This window comes from Perca fluviatilis, chromosome 1, assembly GCF_010015445.1.
Source record: "Perca fluviatilis chromosome 1, GENO_Pfluv_1.0, whole genome shotgun sequence".
NCBI classification, from domain to species: domain Eukaryota; kingdom Metazoa; phylum Chordata; class Actinopteri; order Perciformes; family Percidae; genus Perca; species Perca fluviatilis.
This window is the reverse complement of record NC_053112.1, coordinates 41,449,918-41,459,978: the sequence shown is the minus strand read 5'-3', so window position 1 is coordinate 41,459,978 and position 10,061 is coordinate 41,449,918.

The window sequence follows — 10,061 nt, the reverse complement described above, 5'->3', positions numbered from 1 at the left end:
GGGTAGGCTACTACTGACTAATCATCACAATGAACACACACAAATTTATGATAGTAAGGACAAAAATATAAATAATTAATGTAAATGTATTACAAATATAATGTAATACAGTACAATACAACATAAAGTAGTTCTTGATATTTTCACTGTGGAGACAAAAGGATACCTTTATAAACCGTTCACAGATGAACTTTGCAGAGGGAGACTGAACGTCTGAAAGAGAGAGGGGAAACTTCTGTGGAGAAGAAAGGGCTGTCTGACTGCAAGGTTAGGCATGAATAATATTCTAAATATAGCGTACACATAAACTGAAATTGACTTTTCTAGGGCCATTTAAATTGGTTAAAATACATTTTGCTGTGTTCACGTTCACAGCAGTACATTGCTTAGCTTCCATGTCGTTACTCCTGCCTACTTCTCTAAACTGGCAACGTGCCGGCTAGGCTTGGGCCGGTGTAAAAATGTTCAAACCGGTTGGATATCAAGCCTAACACCTGACTGAACTGGTACATTTTTTTACCAAATTTTATAACAAACCACTAGTTAGTGACTTGTCTCAGCCACTCCTGAGTGAGAGTAATGAGAAATTAATGAGAGTGTAGCGACCTGTGTCCAGACCACATGGTGGCGGTAATGTGCCTCTAAGCCATGACTTTTTTACCTGCAGTGAGGTTATAACAGAGACGGTATAGTATCTTTGGTTATAATAAGTCTTTGGTTAGGTGTTTACACTTTGCCTCGTCTTTTTCAGCTGACTTCTTTCATGGGCAAAAAAAATATATATATATCAAATCCGGCGCAGTTTTAGTTTTCTTTGATACCATATTAATCTTGTCACAATAAAAAAAAAACACATGAACTCTCTAGTTACATTAAACAAACAGTGTTCGGCCATTTCCTCTCTCACTCATACTCCCCCCGCTAATGTTACTGATCTCTTTCACAGCGCTGCTCGGCTTGGCAGTAAATTTTGTCACCATCAGTGATCCTCAGCAGTTTTATTTCAGACCGCAGAAGAAAGCTCCGTGCTTGAGTTTCAGAATCCCCGGGGAAAATGTACATTAGCTTGTGTGGACATTACCACACTAACGTTACTTGATCAATAAAAGTTAACTTTAGCTACTCAAGTAGTTAAACTAGTAATGCTACTGCCCAACACTGCTTGCAGTGCAAGTTGGATTTAGTGCCGTGACGCATCGGCACATTTAGCTTTTATCTGCCAGAAGGTGACACTGCTTTGTACACCGAACCGGGGAAACCGTAATGGGCCAACCTCTAGTGCCAACCTCCATCTACTGTTGGTATTGGGGTTGGTTCTTCCTTAAAACTTTCTACCATCAGAATAGCTGAACTGTAAGTGTGTAGTGTCTTGTTAATAAGGCTTTTGAGAACAGATAATGAGGTTGATGTGGTCTCCCTTCTCCAAAACCACATGAATGGCAGCAAACATGCTGCTCAATACATTACATTAATGAATGGTGATGCATGATATATATTATATAGGTATTGTTGTAAGGAGCAGGGGATAATGGACCCAAATGCAGGGTGAGGCAGGCAGGCAGGAGAAGGTTGAACACGATGATTTAACTTTAAAGGCAGAGTTCACAAACTAAGGTATCCAAAAGGCAGAAGGTAACACAAGGTGTCCAGAGGAGGCAGGCAAACAAAAGGAACAAAAGGCTGCAGGGGAGAGGACAAACATGGGCAAGCTGACTGAGAAATACTGAGCAGGACGCAAACAGATAAAACACAAAACAATCTGACAAGAGAAAAGGGAAACACAAGGGCTAAATACGCTGGGTAATGAGGTAACGAGGGGCAGGTGACACAGCAGGTGAAACACATCCAGACGACACAAAAAACAAACCGAAAACAACCCAGGGAGGGCGGCGAGGGAAGACTGGAGGAGGAACAAAAAGTCAAAAGATAAAAAAACTAAAAGTGGCCAAAGAACCAAAAACAACCCAAGGAGGGCGAGAGTCCAGTCCGGGGGAAGCAGAGAGTCCATGGGGAGAAAAGTCACTGGAGGCAGGGAACAGAGGGCACACAGGAACTGGGGACAGAGGGCACTAGGGCACGTGGGCACAGGGAACCATGGGCAAACAGGGGGCAGCAGCGAAGGCAGAACCCTTCTGGCGGCCGGCGACGAAGGCAGAAGCCTTCTGGGGGCCGGTGGCGAGGGCAGAATCCTTCAGGCGGCCGACAGCGAGGGCAGAATCCTTCAGGCTGCCGAATTGGACGTCTAGGGCTCTTGGGCATCCGTCGCCAAAGGTGAATCCCTTCTGGCGGCCGAACTGGTGGTCTCAGGGGCAGTCTCAGGGGCGTCGGAGACCGGCAAACTCAGGGACGGTCTCGGGGGAGCCGAAGGTCAGCAAAGTCTCAGGTGCGGTCTCAGGGGCGGTCTCATGGGCACCGGAAACCGGCAAGATCACTGGGTAGGTCTCAGGCGCGGTCTCGGGGGCACCAGAGACGCAGGGAACCTCCCAGAGAACCTCCCAGAGAGGCTGCTAGCCAGCCGGGGGTCAGGGGAGCTGCTGGCCAGCCAGGGCTCTGGGAGGCTGCTAGCCAGCCGGGATTCAGGGAGGCTGCTAGCCAGCTGGGGCTCAGGAAGGCTGCTAGCCAGCCGGGATTCTGGGAGGCTGCTAGCCAGCCGGGGTTCAGGTAGGCTGCTAGCCAGCCGGGAATCTGGGAATCGGGGACACCAGAAAGCTTGGAGACCCTAGAAAGCCTGGGGACACTAGAAAGCTCGGGGACGCTTTGTGGAGCTTTGTTTGGGAAAAGTAAGCAATGAAAGTTGGACTTCCTGGTAAGTTCTGAAATTAGTGGAGCTGCTCCAATGTTAGCATAGCCCTGATCGCTCCAAATTCCAAATTCCATCCAGAAAACTAGAAAGTTGCTTGTGGAGAGACCTGATAAAGTAAGAACTCATTTTCAATATGTGCTGCAACTCATCCCCACAACCACACATATTTGTGTCATTTACAAAAATAGTATATTGTAGTAAATTTGATACTTTACAAATGTCAATAAGGTAAAGGATGAACAGTTTTGGGCCCAATACTGACCCCTATGGGACGCCACAGGAAATGTGGAGGCTCACTAACCTGTAATGACCCATTACATACAAACCGACACCTGTTTTCATCGTAGCTTTATATCCAGTTATAGGCCACCCCTCCGATACTTTTCCATTTTTTTAAGCAGTATTTCGTGATCAACAGTATCAAAAGCTTTTTTAAGATCATTAAAATCCCAACTGCATAGTTTTTGTTTTCAATACAATTTGTTAATCTTTCTACTAACGCGTTTAGTGCCAAATACGTTGATCTAGCTGATCCAAATCCATACTGGCTGTCCATTAGTAAATTGTTTTCATCAATGAAATTATCCATCCTTGTGACAAAGATTTTTTCAACTATTTCTGAGAACTGAGAAAGCAAAAGATATCAGTCTATAGTTAATGAAAATATGTGAATTCCCAGATTTATATAATGGGATGACTTTAGCTACTTTCATTTAGTCAGGGAATACTCCTGTTTTAAATGGTAAATTATACATATAGTATATGTGTGGATCTACAATCCCATCAATAATTCTTTTTATTAGAGACATATCAATATCATTAGAATCTTTCAAAGTTTTATTCATATTTTCACTTACAATATCTATAATTTCTTTATTTTCTACAGTTACCAAACAATTCACATTAATCAACATTTCTGTAAATGCCCCAGTATTAGCCAGATGGCTAATTTTCAACTGTATTCCTAGTTAGCTAGCATGCATGTCTTTATGGTGGTAGGAAACCGGAGCACCTGGAGGAAACCCACGCCAACACCAGGAGAACATGCAAACTCTACACAGAAATAAAGCTAACCATTGAGCCGCATGGTAATCTTATTACCAAAAGTGTGTTTGGTGTAAAACAATAATTTTATGCTTAGGCTAGGTATTATAAGACCTATAACACAATTTTTATGCCTACTTTTGCATATCCTATACATACAAATATATCATAGAGATACCTACAATGAAGGGATATGTTGTAGTTATTCAATGAGCCACTATACATGGCATGTTCTAACAATGTACACATTGAAAGATTCATTGAATACATCTCTTCAACACTGCCAAACTTTAGCTTCATGACTGTGTAATATTTACACCACACATCCATCCTAAATGGCTGAAATAGTAGTATGCTTACCTGTTTGCCAACATTAGGACCTGTATGAAAGCAAGCCTTTGTTTGACCTGTAATATAGGAATGTTTTTAGGGAAGTGATGCTGGTGATTTTTTTTTCCAAGCAACTGAATTTGCTATAGTCCCACAATCCACTACTACCAAGACTCAACATAGCGGATAAAGAATCATCTGGATCAGCCAGAAGACTAATACTGTTCAAGTGGAAGGAGGCTTCCCCTCCTGCCTTTGCGCACTGGGTTCAGGAGGTTTTGCAGTCACTGAGAGTAGAAAAGATCCGTTACACCATGAGAGGATCTACATCAAAAATGTACTCTACTTGGAGGCCCTTTTTAGACTTTATAGATGGGTTGGATGCTCGGTTACTAACTATAAGGGATCAACATACAATCTGACTTCAGCTGACCTTCCTACATCCTCCTTTTCTTGCATTTGCATTCTTGCTGCATTTTACTCTTTTTTCTCTTTTTTTCCTATCCACTATCTTCATACGTGATATATATATATATATATATATATTCTTTTTTATTTATTTTTTCTATTCTTATTCTTTATCTTTTTCTTGTTGATGTGTGTAACCTTTGGTAATTCATATTACTCTTAACTGCCTGCTACCTGGGGGATTTTGTTCAAATCTACGCAACCATTGATTGCTGCATGAACTGTGTTGTTCATAACTGAAAATGGAAAAATAAACCTTGATAAAAAAAATGAATCATCTGGGCCTAGGCTCTCTTCTTGTGTTAGACTTCTTCTTACAAGTCCACATTAGGCTGCAAGATGCACCCAGGTGTCATTATCTGGGTCATACCTTGCACTGCCTCCTTGGGAACAATCAGTGGTAAGTTTAGCAGTGCCTTTTATGAACAATTTCTCCCGTAACGGTCCCCTTCCTACATTTCTAGATTGACATTTAGTGTGGATATTTTTTTGTGTACAAGGACTGTACAGCCACCGTATCAAACACATCTTTGGCTTTCCCGCATACTGCCAGTGAAGATGTTACACACGTGAGTTGAATGGCTGCATTATACTAGTATTGATGTTAGGTTCAAAATACATTATTAGGACATCATTGCTGTTATTGTTAAATATTCTATAACTTTCCTGTCTCTTCAGACTCAACAGGACAATGCTGCAGAACATGAGGTGGTCGACCTGAGCATGAGCTTCAGGGAGATGGATATTTTGGATCTCTTAGATGTCAGTTTTGGACCACTCAGCACCACCTTGCCTTCCAGCCCACAATCTGTTTGTGACTCTGGCTCAGGAAGCTTCCATGGAGATTCTCCAGGAGGATGGGCTGAAAATAAGTGGCTTGTCAATGAATCAAAGCTCATGGAACTTTTTAAAAGATGCAGCATTGGTGGCTGTGCAATAGTAGACAGACAAGTTACATCAAAATCCAGCCAAATAAAAATGTTGTGGACTTGCCTAAATGGACACTTGGATAGTTGGGCATCATGTCCTGACTGAAGAGGGATGACTGAAAACAAACATATACACAGCAGACTGGGCTCAACTACCCAATTTAAAAATTCCAAAGCCAGTGCAGTTTTATGCTTTTCAGTCGACCTACCTTATAGCTGTCACTCAGTATGAATACCAAGACCAACATGAAAACATCATGGAGCGACTCACTTAAGAAACGACATCTGGAAAGAAGATTGAACTCTGTAGTTATGCCAGATGTGCCTGAATCCTAATCTCGCCTCGGGCACCAAAATGGCTAGGGCCAATTTATTACGTAATTTGACAGCTGTGGGTGTAACACCAACTGTGTTTCTAGCACAGGATCTCTGGAGGTGTACTATTCTCCCATGCTGAGAAGATGCTTCACTTCAGATATGACTCCATGAGGGCCCGTACCCAGCTGGCAATCATAGATCATAACGCTAACGTTGGCAGACCACAAGCAACAATTAAGGAAGATAAAGATGTGATAATTACTGGTCATGTCTAGTGACTGATCCAGCACAGTTAAAATAGTTATCTTATGTTGTTATTGTTTACCAACCCATTCTCACTCCGAATTTGTAAAATATAGACGTTTGGACAGTGGCTGTCAGCGTCTGAAGCGACGAAAAAGGCGACCTTAAGCGTGTTCGTATAACGTTCCGGGGAGAGCAGGCAGCTACACGGGGTTTAGCGAGTAGTATGTAAGGCCGAAATTCCGTGTAGGGAGGTTGGTTGGGGTTGCGGATGGTTCAAACACAGGACTTTCACCCGATAGAGCGGGGTTCGTGTCCCACTTGTCACGTTTCCTTTCTTCTTTAATCGTCCCATTATTCCCACGTGTCACGGAAGCGTAAGCCCACCCATGACCGTTTCCTAAACCCAACCGTCCTGTCATTCCCTTGTGTCACGGTAACGTAAGCCCACCCACGACCTTTTCCTTAACATAACTGCGTCAAAAGGGGCACCAATAGTCCCGACCAAGCACGTTTAGTTAAAGTGCGTTATATGATGCAAAAGGAGACTTCTAGTATCAATAACAACGACAAAGGCACTTGACCAAGCGTCCGTATTTTACGAGATGGGAGCGAGAACATGATGAATTCACTAGCTCGGAAAGTATTCTGCCCTATAACAACTCACTAATACATTTTTTTTGTTCAAATAGGAGAATACTGGTACAGATTTTCATTTTCAAAACTAAGTCAACAATGGGTTGCACCTTATGAAGGGTGTCCTGAAGAGGAGAGAGGACCAGCGTCCTTTCCCTCTCACAAAACGTCACAACATCGCCCCTGTTCCAAGGCCTGATAAGGCAGATTTACTAGCTTGACATTTTTCAAACAAACTGTCAAACTGAACCGAGTAGCCAACAGCTTCATTTTTCTTGTGAAGCATTTTCTTATTCTCTTCTAGAAACAGTGTTTGTATATAGCTATTTTACAAGATTTTATAAGATAAATAAAAAGTAATAAATAGAAAGAAACTAAGTTGTGCTATTATTATTATTATTTACAATAGGAAATAAATAGGAAGAAACTAAGTAGTGCTATTATTATTATTATTATTATTATTATTATGATTATTATTTACAGGATTGTATAAGATAGGAAATAAATAGGAAGAAACTAAGTTGTGCTATTATTATTATTATTATTATTATTATTATTATTATTATTATGGCATCAGTAGGGATATTGAATTCAGAACTTTTGAATTGAGGACAAACAGATGTCCTGCTAGAAATTTATATTTCATTATATTACTATAAACATGTTCAACAGACAGCTCTTCAGTATAGTCATAAGTAAAGTTATAAGAGTCACTCGTGGGATATGGATGTATACAAATGTCTGCTGCCTCTCTCTCTCTCTCTCTCTCTCTCTCTCTCTCTCTCTCTCTCTCTCTGTTCCTTCCGCTCTTCATCTGTACACTCTGGCTCAAATGAATACGGGCGACCATCAAATGTTATGACCTAATTCACATTGTCCAAATCTTCTAAATATTAAGCCATGGCACTGAAAATCGTTTCGATAACACAAGCCTATAATTTCTGAACAACGAACTCCGACAACACCCTTCACCTGACTCGCGTTCCACTTTCAGAGGTGGTAATAGTACTAAAATATTGTACTCAAGTAAAAGTACCAATACTTTGATGAAATAGTACTCAAGTAAGGTGAAATGACCTATCTGAAAAAATTACTCAAGTAAAAGTAATACGTAGTTCATTTAAAATATACTTTAAGTAAAAGTTACTTAGTTACATAAAAAATAAATAAAACGGGGCGGTGGGGATCTCTCCCATAGTGAAAATAGTACAAGGGGTCATAAATCCCAAACTATTTTCTTTTTAATTAAAGAAAAATCTATACAAATGTATAAACATCTATACAAATGTATACACATGTAATAACAACATAACAATTCAATTCAATTCAATTTTCAATTCAATTTTATTTATAGTATCAAATCATAACATAAGTTATCTCGAGACACTTTACAGATTGAGTAGGTCTAGACCACACTCTATAATTTACAAAGCCCCAACAATTCCAACAGTTCCAGTAATTCCCTCAAGAGCAAGCAGTGCGACAGTGGCGAGGAAAAACTCCCTCTTGGGAAGAAACCTCGGACAGACCCAGGCTCTTGGTAGGCGGTGTCTGACGAGCCGGTTGGGGGTGTGATGAACAGTGGAGATAGTAGTCACATTAATAATGGAACAGTGACTGGATGTAGCGGGAAGCTGCAGGGTTCAGCAGGACGCAGCATGACATTGCAGGGCATCACTGAGTTCAGCAGGGAGTGCAGCAGGACCACGGCGACAGCTGCGACCAGGATCTTGGTGCCAACGTTCTCCAAGGAAATACGCTGGGGGAAAAAGCATAAGGACTCCGGGGAGTAAAACTCCCAGAAGCTAGGATTAGTAACTTTAGTAACTTAGTAATTTCTGGGACGGGCTGCACACAAATAGTAATAGTAATAGTAACAGTAATAGAAAGGGAGAGGAGAGAGCAGCTCAGTGTGTCAAAGGAAGGAAGTCCCCCGGCAGTCTAGAACTATAACAGCGTAACTATAACAGGTAACTAAGAGAGACAGGTCATAAGGAGAGGTAGCTTTTTCGGGCTTAGAACTCTCCCCCTGCCGGATCTGGCTTGGCTGGCCTGCCTCCCTCTACTTTGTTATGTATTATTAATCAAACAATTATGAAGAGAAGCAGGTGGGCCAGTTAGGTGAACACTGCAACTCCTCACTCCCTAACTATAAGCTTTATCAAATAGGAGAGTTTTAAGTTCATTCTTGAATGAGGTGACAGTTTCTGCCCCCCGAACCCAGATCAGGAGCTGGTTCCATAGGAGAGGAGCCTGATAACTGAAGGCTCTAGCTCCCATTCTACTTTTAGAGACTCTAGGTACCACCCGTAACTCTGCATTCTGGGAGCGCAGTGCTCTAGTGGGACAATAGGGTATTAGGAGCTCTTCTAGATATGATGGTGCTAGACCATTTAGAGCTTTGTAGGTCAAGAGAAGGACTTTAAATTCAATCCTGGATTCAACAGGAAGCCAATGCAGAGAAGCTAATACAGGAGAAATATGATCTCTTTTCTTAGTTCTTGTGAGAACACGTGCTGCAGCATTCTGGATCAGCTGGAGAGTCTTAAGAGACTTATTTGAGCAACCTGACAGTAGGGAATTGCAATAGTCCAGCCTGGAAGTAACAAATGCATGGACTAGTTTTTCAGCGTCGTTTTGAGACAGGATATTCCTAATTTTGGCAATGTTACGAAGATGAAAAAAGGCTGTTCTTGAGGTTTGTTTTAGATTGGCATTAAAGGATATATCCTGATCAAAGATAACTCCTAAATTTCTAACAGTGGTGCTGGAGGCTAGGGCAACACCATCCAGAGTAGCTATATCTTTAGATAATGAAGTTCGGAGGTGTTTAGGGCCCAGCACAATAACTTCAGTTTTGTTAGGGTTTAACATCAGAAAATTATAGGTGATCCAGGATTTTATATCCTTAATGCACGCTTGAAATTTAGCTAGCTGACTGGTTTCGTCTGGTTTGATTGACAAGTATAATTGGGTGTCATCCGCATAACAGTGAAAGTTAATTGAGTGTTTTCTAATAATATTGCCTAGAGGAAGCATATATAAGGAGAATAGAATTGGTCCAAGCACTGAGCCTTGAGGAACCCCATGGCTAACTTTAGCGTACTTGGAGGATTTATCATTAACATTCACAAATTGAGATCGATCAGAGAAATAGGACCTAAACCAACTCAGAGCAATTCCTTTAATGCCAACCAAGTGTTCCAATCTCTGTAACAGGATTGAATGGTCAATAGTGTCAAATGCAGCACTACGATCTAGTAAAACAAGAATGGAGACAAGACCTTTGT